Consider the following 9,583-nt stretch of genomic DNA (forward strand, 5'->3'; position numbering starts at 1 on the left):
GAATTTATCGACCAAATTTTTCCACTATCATAAAGTACAATATGTCACGAGAAATATGTCTCAGAATCACTTGGATAGGTGAAAGCATTCCGGAGTTATTACCACATAAAGTGACACATGTCAGATTTGAAAAATCGGCTGTGCCACAAGGCCAAAACAGGCTGCGTCCTAAAGGGGTTAAATAGTACCTGCAAAACGCCAGTGTCAACGTCTACAGTGAAGAGGCGACTCCGGGATGCTGGTCTTCAGGGCAGAGTGGCAAAGAAAAAGCCATATCTGAGACTGGCTAATAAAAGGAAAAGATTAATATGGGCAAAAGCAAACAGACATTGGACAGAGGAAGATTGGAAAAAAGTGTTATGGACAGACTAAGGCCTCATTCACACGGCAGGGTTTCCCGTCCGGGTGCCGGCCGTTCATAAATCGGCCGGCACCCGGCTGCATTAGGAATGATAGACCCCTAATGGGGCTATTCACACGACCGATTTTTTGACGGCCGGAAAATCCGGCCGTCAAAAAATAGGACATGCTCTATCTTTGCCCGGGCACCCGGCCGCCCGGCTCCCATAGAAGTCTATGGGGCCGGGTATTACACGGCCATCACCGGAATGTGTTCCGAGTGATGGCCGGGTTTCCCGTGGCTTGCGCTCTATCTCCTCCTCCTCACAGCGCAGAGTGCATGTGAGGAGGAGGAGTTGATGCCATTCTGACGAATGGCATCGCTGCACACTGTGTTGCAGGGCCGGGGTGTACAGCAGGTGGAGGGAGCGCTGCGCTGGCTCCCTTCCCCTGCTTGTTAAAAGCACCCTGGCTCGGCGACACCTTAGATGGCGCCGCTAGTAGCAGCAGCAGCTGCTGCGGCTGCTACTACTGCAGCGACGCCACTATAGCAGAGCGGGGAGGTATCTCCCCGCTCTGCTATGTGCTAGCCGCACTTTAGCTCCTTGAAGGAGCGGAATCCCCGTGTGTTCGGGGATTCCGCTCCTGGACAGAGCGCTTGATGTCTCTGTCCATATCTGGGCAGTGACATCAGGGGAAACTCCTGAAGCGGAATCCCCGAACACATGGGGATTCCCCTTCAGGAGCTGCCGCTGATGTCACTGTCCGGATCTGCCCGGCCCGGCACGGATGCATAACTTTATGCAAACCGGCCGGGCAGAATGGCCGATTTTACCGGCCGGCACTCGGGCTCGGACCCGACCCGGTCGTGTGAATCCCGCCTAATCGAAGTTTGAGGTGTTTGGATCACACAGAAGAACAATTGTGAGACGCAGAACAACTGAAAAGATGCTGGAAGAGTGCCTGACGCCATCTGTCAAGCATGGTGGAGGTAATGTGATGGTCTGGGGTTGCTTTGGTGCTGGTAAAGTGGGAGATTTGTACAAGGTAAAAGGGATTTTGAATAAGGAAGGCTATCACTCCATTTTGCAATGCCATACCCTGTGGACAGCGCTTGATTGGAGCCAATTTCATCCTACAACAGGACAATGACCCAAAGCACACCTCCAAATGATGCAAGAACTATTTAGGGAAGAAGCAGGCAGCTGGTATTCTATCTGTAATGGAGTGGCCAGCGCAGTCACCAGATCTCAACCACATAGAGCTGTTGTGGGAGCAGCTTGACTGTATGGTATGCAAGAAGTGCCCATCAAGCCAATCCAACTTGTGGGAGGGCCGTTTGGAAGCATGGGGTGAAATTTCTCCCGATTTACTTCAGCAAATTAACAGCTAGAATGCCAAAGGTCTGCAATGCTGTAATTGCTTTCGTCAAAGAATGCTCCATTTGCAGCAAAGTTTGAAGGAGAAAATTATTATTTCAAATAAAAATCATTATTTCTAACCTTGTCAATGTCTTGACTATATTTTCTAGTGTGTGTGTGTGTGTGTGTGTGTGTGTGTGTGTGTGTGTGTGTGTGTTTATTTATATATATTTATATCTAATCTGTATATATCTATATATAGTATAAAAAAAAGAAGAGCAGCACATATAAACACAAAGTATGCGTAGTTGTGTGTGCACAAGCCTTAGGACCTCAGACTCCAGTCCCACATATGTATTTCCAAACGAATAGGCAGCACAACACTGGTTCCAATTCAGTGAAAAAAGGTTTATTCACCCATACGTCAGTGCAACGTTTCAGACCACATGGTCCTTTCTCAAGCATAACAAACAATGTGAATAGCAGTTTTATATACAGCATGACGTGATTACAAAGATTAAAAAATAACCACAAAACAATGGAGAAATAAAGTGTGAAGTGCAGTTGAAAAAATTGTTAAAAACCATATACAGTCCCAGGGATAACACATTTCATATACGTGATTAGTTTATTACATTATAACAATATACATGTGTTTCATGTTAAGAACCTACCACTCAGAGTTCCCAGCTGGACACAGTGTCTCATATTACCATGGCATCTAGTCAGAACAACTAGGCATGTCTATGCACATGTTGCAATGGCTTATGTTGTAATCAAGGTAACCATGACTCACAAGTGCAGTGAATAAATTAGACATCCATCTTTTCTGTGATGCAGTCTGAGGCAGTTATCGCCATGTTAGTGCATGGCATGCCAGCCTCATTCTCCCTCTATATTTCTTTTATTATTAACAATGTGCCTATCTGGATCAAATGATTCAAAGACCTAAAGAGCAGAATGGTCTTGGATTTATTTACTCTTAACAAGTTAGAATGTTTGGGAGGAAAAAATTCCTAATGCCACTAAAGTCCCCCTTGTGACCCACTGAGTCCTCCTATAGGGGAACTTAAACTCCTCAATGACTTGACACCACCACTAACCAAGTGTGCTGATAGCACAGTCAGTTTGTGCATGCCAGCCCAATGAAGAAAAATCTGTGGAGTGCTGGTTCAAGTACCGCAGCCATTACCAGACCATTACCACTAAATTTTGTTGTATTTTTATTGCTATAATTCTATTAATCAAGAGAGAAGTAATGCTTGTTTAGGAACATGGTTACATTATATATTGTTACAACAAATAAAAATACGGCAAATGTGTCTATAAGGGACTCTGTACAGTAGGTTTTCCATCTAGATCGTAATGGGTACACAGTTCTTTGAACTCTATACCTACAGAAAAAAACAAGAGAAAATTTGTTAATAAATCGGATCTTAAAAACATTCAAAGAGTAAAACAGACATTGTTCAATCTAACCTACACTAGAAGGAGTTAACCATTCCAATACAGTAAGACATAGGGCAAGCTAACCCTCTCCGATAACACCACCCATTTCAAACTCTATATTAAGGCCATTTGGTTTAAGCGTTTTTAACCGATGTTCTTTTTAAGCAAATGTGTTCTGTCCCCTCCCCGTCTCAACGGAGGGACCATATCTATAACACGGAATCGCAATTGTTTCTCCGTATGTTTCATATCCGTGAATTGCTTGGAGACTGGTAGATCTAACCGTTTCTTACGTATTGTGTACCGATGCTGGTTTATTCTTATTCTCAGATCTAACATGGTCTCACCCACGTACCATAAGTCACAGAGACATTGCAATCGATAGATCACATGACCTGTATTACATGATAGACGATGGTTAATCCAATAAATATCATTTGTTTTTGGATGTAAAAAGGACTTGCCCTTAATCATAAGGGGGCAATTGATGCAATTTAAACATGGATAACATCCTTTGTTAATGGGGGCAAGATAAGTCTGTGATCCTTTCCATGTTGGGCCCAAATCCGCTCTCACAAGTTTATCTCCCAAATTATGGGATCGGCGGTAGGAGAATAATGGCGGAGCTTCAAATGCTGTGACTTTTTGTAGACAACCCCCCAACATTGGCAAATGTCGCCGAATAATAGAGGATATTGGCTGACTCAAATCACTATAAGTCGAAACAAAAGGTATTCTCTGAATTTTGTTGTCCCCTTTTGGTGTATTCTGTAATAGGACTTCACGTGTCTGATTCTTCACCTTTTGTTGATGATTCAGTATTAAGGACATAGGGTATCCTCTATCTCAAAATTTTTTGGTCAGGGTCTCAAACTTACCATCCAATAATTCTTCCCTATTAACAATTTTCCTAACTCTAAGGAATTGACTGTAGGGCAGTGATACTCATCGGTCGAGGATGATTACTTTCAAATCGTAGTAGATTATTCTTATCTGTTGGTTTTATATACAAATTGGTTATGATAGTCTGGTTAACAAGGCTAACTTCAACATCCAAGAGCATTCCATGGTAAAACCCAAATCAGGATCAATCTCATTTAGAAAAGTATGGAAATTATTCAATTCAGAAAGATCTCCCTTCCACACTAGAAATATGTCATCTATGTATCGCCACCACTTAAGAACTAGTCCAAAGTGGTGGGATACATAGACGTGTTCCTCCTCCAACACACTCAATAAAAAATGTTCGCTTAGGTGGGCATGACAATTGTGCCCATGGCCTGATTTTCTGGATTTGTTGGAGTGCTGTGTTCATCTGTATTTGGACTGTGTTTGTTGAATCGAACACGTTCACCCACTACAAAATGATGTCTACTGAAGATGAGTCAGATTTAGGTGTGATTACACCTCAAGTTTTTACCTATACCAGAGAAGACGCTGACCGTATCCTTCAGGGTTTATCGGGAGATGTTACCTTCCTAAGTGTACCCACTGTTGAAAATGTGAGGAGAAAATGTGAGGCAGATTCTAAGAGATTGATCTCCCTTGAAATGCATCTATCAACGCTCGGTGAGTACAATAGATGCCTTCGTATACCACGTGGCATGCGCTCACATCTGAGACCCAATCTCTTCCCTGCAAATGTAGCATTTAAGGAGAGGTTTGAAGCTATTTCAAATAAATACTCTCATGATCTTTTACTGAATCTTGAGTTTCTGCAAAAAGATATTAACCTGGTTAAAATACGCCTGAGCGAAAGGGATGCTCAGTTAAAGGACATGGTGTCCACACAAGATTTGTTAACCCTGAAGGAAAAAGTTACCCTATACTTACAGAAATTTCGGGGAGACATTGAGAAAACAAAGCGCCAAAAATGGCAGCGAGACCTGGACGGCTATGCCACAGGCAAAATCTACTGTTGGCAGGGGGAAGATGCTGACCCATGGGGTCCCAGGAGGATTGAAAGAGGACCAGGAAGACGACATAGGGGAGCTGAGCCATACATCACGGACTCAGAACTCTCTGATGACCAATACGCTATACCTTTTTTAGGAGACAATATGGACACTCTGGTGGGAGAAAGCGAACCTGCAGGGGCGGGAGGAAGCATAGGTGGAAGAATGAATCACAACAAAACCAGAGGCAGGATGATTCCAGCACGTTGGGCACGGCAATACCAGACCGGGAAGAAAAACCTCCAGACCTAGTGGTGAATATCTCGTCATATATGTTAACTGACCCCCCAAGTTAAAGTACTTAATCTTGGCCTGTCTTTTTGTCCAAGTAATCCTATTGATTGGTTTAGGTTAGGAATGTTTTTTTTAGGTCATTAGGACTTAAGGCACATTTTTCAGAGCAATCTAAATATGTGAATAATATATCTGTTGCTTCAACTAATTTAATGTTCCACGTTAGGGACTATGGGTTATGTAATAAGAGTAGATTCCAGCCTCCTCAGAATATCCATGCTGTTGAAACTTATATTTCGTTTGTTAAAGATCAGATAGATTCTTTGAAAAAAATACAGAGTAGCCAATTTATTCAAATAAATTTGACGCATGCTGAAAATTTGTCACCTAAGGAATTGATGGATAATAGTGATTTGACAATTAAACCAGCGGATAAGGGAGGTGCCATAGTTGTTATGGAAACCTCCCTATATCTACAAGAAATGGCAAATCAGCTTAATGATACTAATGTATATGAAGTGCTATCAGGGGACCCTAAGTTTGCATATTTACGTGAGCTGGATACCCTGATATCCAATGCATTTAAGAAAAAAATGATTGATAGAAATCTATGTGAATTCTTACAGGTTAAATTTCCTTTTACCCCTGTACTCTTCTGCCAAAAATCCATAAGGACTCTACTCGGCCCCCTGGACGTCCTATTGTGTCAGGGAGTGACTCTTTGTCCCAGCCGCTATGTTCATAGACAAAATTCTGAGGCAGTTTGCCATTGGTGCGGACTCCCACATCAGGGACATCTTGGACTTCCTGGTCAGGATCCATTATCCCTGACCAGTTGGTCCTGGTTACCCTTGATGTGGGTAGTGTTTACACCTCAATGGCTCATCAGGAGCGCATTGATGCCTCACTTTTCTATTTGGAAAAGTCAGGCTTCTCTGAGAAAAAGATTGGGTTTATTAGATCAATACTGGAGTTTATTCTTATGAAGAATTACTTTTTGGTAGGAGACTAATTCTATTTGCAGAACAGAGGGACGGCAATGGGGTCGAAAATGGCCCCCACTTATGCAAAAAAATGTATGCGGTGGATGGAGGAGGACCTTGTCTGTGTGTCCCACCACTTCAGTCGAGTACTGCGGTGGTGGCGATACATAGACGATGTCTTCCTCATTTGGACCGGTTCGATTAGTCAATTACAGGATTTTGTAACATTTCTCAATGGTTTAAATTCCCCAATCTCATTTACTATGTCTTTCTCTACTGCTGCTATTGAGTTTCTGGATACTCGGATCTCAATTTCTGGTAATAAATTAATCTCTGATCTGTTTTTTGGATTAACTTAAAATCCGCATGATTCCCTCCCAGCCTTGGCTGATATTTTTGCAAGTTTTGAAGAAATCTCCAACTTTAAAATTAATCCTGATAAATCTGTGGCGCTTAATATAACATGCTCTAGTGAGGCGGTGGCGGAGGCCCAGTTCTCGTCTCCATTTAAGTGGTCATCACAATCTATTAAATATTTGGGTTTGCAGATATCTTCTTCCCCAGACTCTTGGTTTATTCTGAATTATAAGCCTCTGATGTCTCATATTGAAAGTATGCTGACAAACTGGAATATCCCGTATATCTCCTGGATGGGTAGGTGTAACCTTCTGAAAATGTTGATAATTCCCAAATTAACTTACTTATTACAGACCATACCTATTTTTCTCCCGCAACATTATTTCCACAAGATCAATAGTAAACTATTGAGTTTCGTTTGGAACAAGAGAGGACATAGGTTGGCACATAGCACTCTGACTAGGCCAAAGTTGTTAGGAGGCCTCAATTTCACAGACACACAGGCTTTCTATCAGGCTATTCAGCTGAATAGAATTATGGATTGGTATGGGGCCTCACGCTCAAAACTTTATGTTTCTGTAGAAGAGGAAATGTTTGACAGATCTTTAACTCAATTTCTGTTACGCTCTGTATTGTTCTGTCCAAAAGCGGCACCTACTAATTTGCTTACAAAAGCGACGCTGACTGTTTGGGAAAAATTATCCTTAAAGGCGGATATCTGCCCTACTGCGTCGCCTTTGATAACCTTGGGCGATTTGCTAGGTCTTAGCGTTATGAGAGGTAGTGCCCATCCCTTATTAAGTACGGATCTGAAGGACGTGGTGCATAATGGTCAATTTCCTTCATTGGTGTTTCTGAGAGCAAAGTTTCCACAAATGCGATTAAACTACTTGGATTATATGCAAATGTTCTCGAATTACACTTTCATACTTAAACAGGGCTCTATTACTAGGCCTCTGACATGGTTTGAGTCTTTGTTGTCCTCGTCTACTCCAATATCTAAATCCATCTCCTTGATATATAAAAAAAATTGTATCTATGGATACGGAGATTTCCTTACCATATATTACTTCTTGGGAGAAGGAGCTAAATGTTACGTTTACGCAAACTGAAATTCAACTAATTTATAGGTTTAGCTGTGGCCCTTCTAGATGCATTAACCTGCAAGAAACCTATAAATTGGTGAGCAGGTGGTACAAAACTACGGAGCTACTTCACTACATAGAACCTGCGATATCTCCATTATGTTGGAGGTGCAATCAACAACTTGGCACATACACACATATTTGGTGGACATGTACACTCATACAACCTTATTGGAGAGAAGTGGAGCGAATCCTGAAACTTATTTGCCCGACGGCTCCGCCACTATCGATCCCCTTATTGCTTTTTAATTTACTATCTGAGTCCTCCACACATAGTCCCAGAGGGGTCCTGTGGTCACACTTAGTACTAGCAGAAAAAGCTATGGTCCCGTTGTATTGGAGGAAGGGAACACCCCCATCTATCACACACTGGTTAAGTAAAGTTACACAGATGTCCAGATTAGAAGAACTAAGTTACCTTTCACATAGGAATATGGGTAAATACTATAGAATATGGCTTCCTTGGCTGAATTTTCTTAAAGATCCTGGCGGATACATGAGCTGTCTGGGCGACTGACATGATCTGTAAAATTAAATGTCTAGTTAGTCTTGAGAGTTTGGGCTAATCCCTGTACATCTTCCGACAAGCACTAAAATTTTTTCGAAGATATTTTAGAAATGATATGGATATGTATGATATTTTCATGTATCAATCAATACCATGCTGCTTGTTTATGTGGATTGTTAGTTTGAAATTTTGGAAATTTTATGTTACAATTTCTATATGAATGTTAATGTATATTCCACCTTGTATATGCGGTTTAACATTTTGAATGGAAAAAATGGAAAACCAATAAACAAAGTTTTGAAAAAAAAATAGAATTTCTTAAAAATGTTTTTTTTTTAAAAAATTGTAAATTTCACCTCCACATTGCTTCAATTCCTATGAAATGCCTAAAGGGTTTTTTAAAATGGGGTGCTTTATGGGGGTTTCGAATAAATAGACCCCTTAACGCCACTTCAGAATTGAACTGGACCCTATAAAAACAGACCATTGAAATTTTCTTAAAAATGTGAGAAAGTCTTGTAACGTCCTAGAAAAATAAAAGAATGTTAAAAAACGATGCTAACATAAAGTAGACATATGGGATATGCGAAATAGTAACTATTTTGTGTTGTATTACTATCTGTCTTACAAGCAGATACATTCAAATTTAGAAAAATGTATTTATCCAAATGTTCTCTAAATGTAGGTGTTTTTTTTTACAAATAAACAATGAATATATAGACCAAATTTTACCGCTAACATAAAGTACACTGTATCATGAGAAAACAATCTAAGAATTGCTTGGATAAATAAAAGCATTCCGAAGTTATTACCAGATCAATTGACATGTCAGATTTGAAAAATGGGGTCTGAGCCTTAAGGCCCAAACTAGGCTGCGTCATAAGGGGTTAATGTAGATGGGCTTAGGCCCTTCTCAACTCCATCTTGAAGAGAATTCAAAATTATATTGACGGTCCAATACATTTTCTTGTTTAGTAGAACACAAGGCTAGAAATATATGTCTAAATCTAGCATACGCCTCATTAATATAATCCGATCTTGAGTAGGAGAAGGTGTTCAAAACTGATTCTGAAAGCCCACTAGTTATTAGTAGGGACAGGTCAACATCCAGAATGTTAGGTTGAATCTCTCCCGATTGTGGCAAAATGATGTGCCCCAAGACACTAGATTCTGCAGTGGGAGGGTGGGTCTCCAAAAACACCATTGATTCCACCAAATGAGTTGGGGAAACCACAACTTTTTCAACAACAGT

The sequence above is a fragment of the Rhinoderma darwinii genome, chromosome 12, assembly GCF_050947455.1.
Source record: "Rhinoderma darwinii isolate aRhiDar2 chromosome 12, aRhiDar2.hap1, whole genome shotgun sequence".
In the NCBI taxonomy this organism is placed as follows: Eukaryota; Metazoa; Chordata; class Amphibia; order Anura; family Rhinodermatidae; genus Rhinoderma; species Rhinoderma darwinii.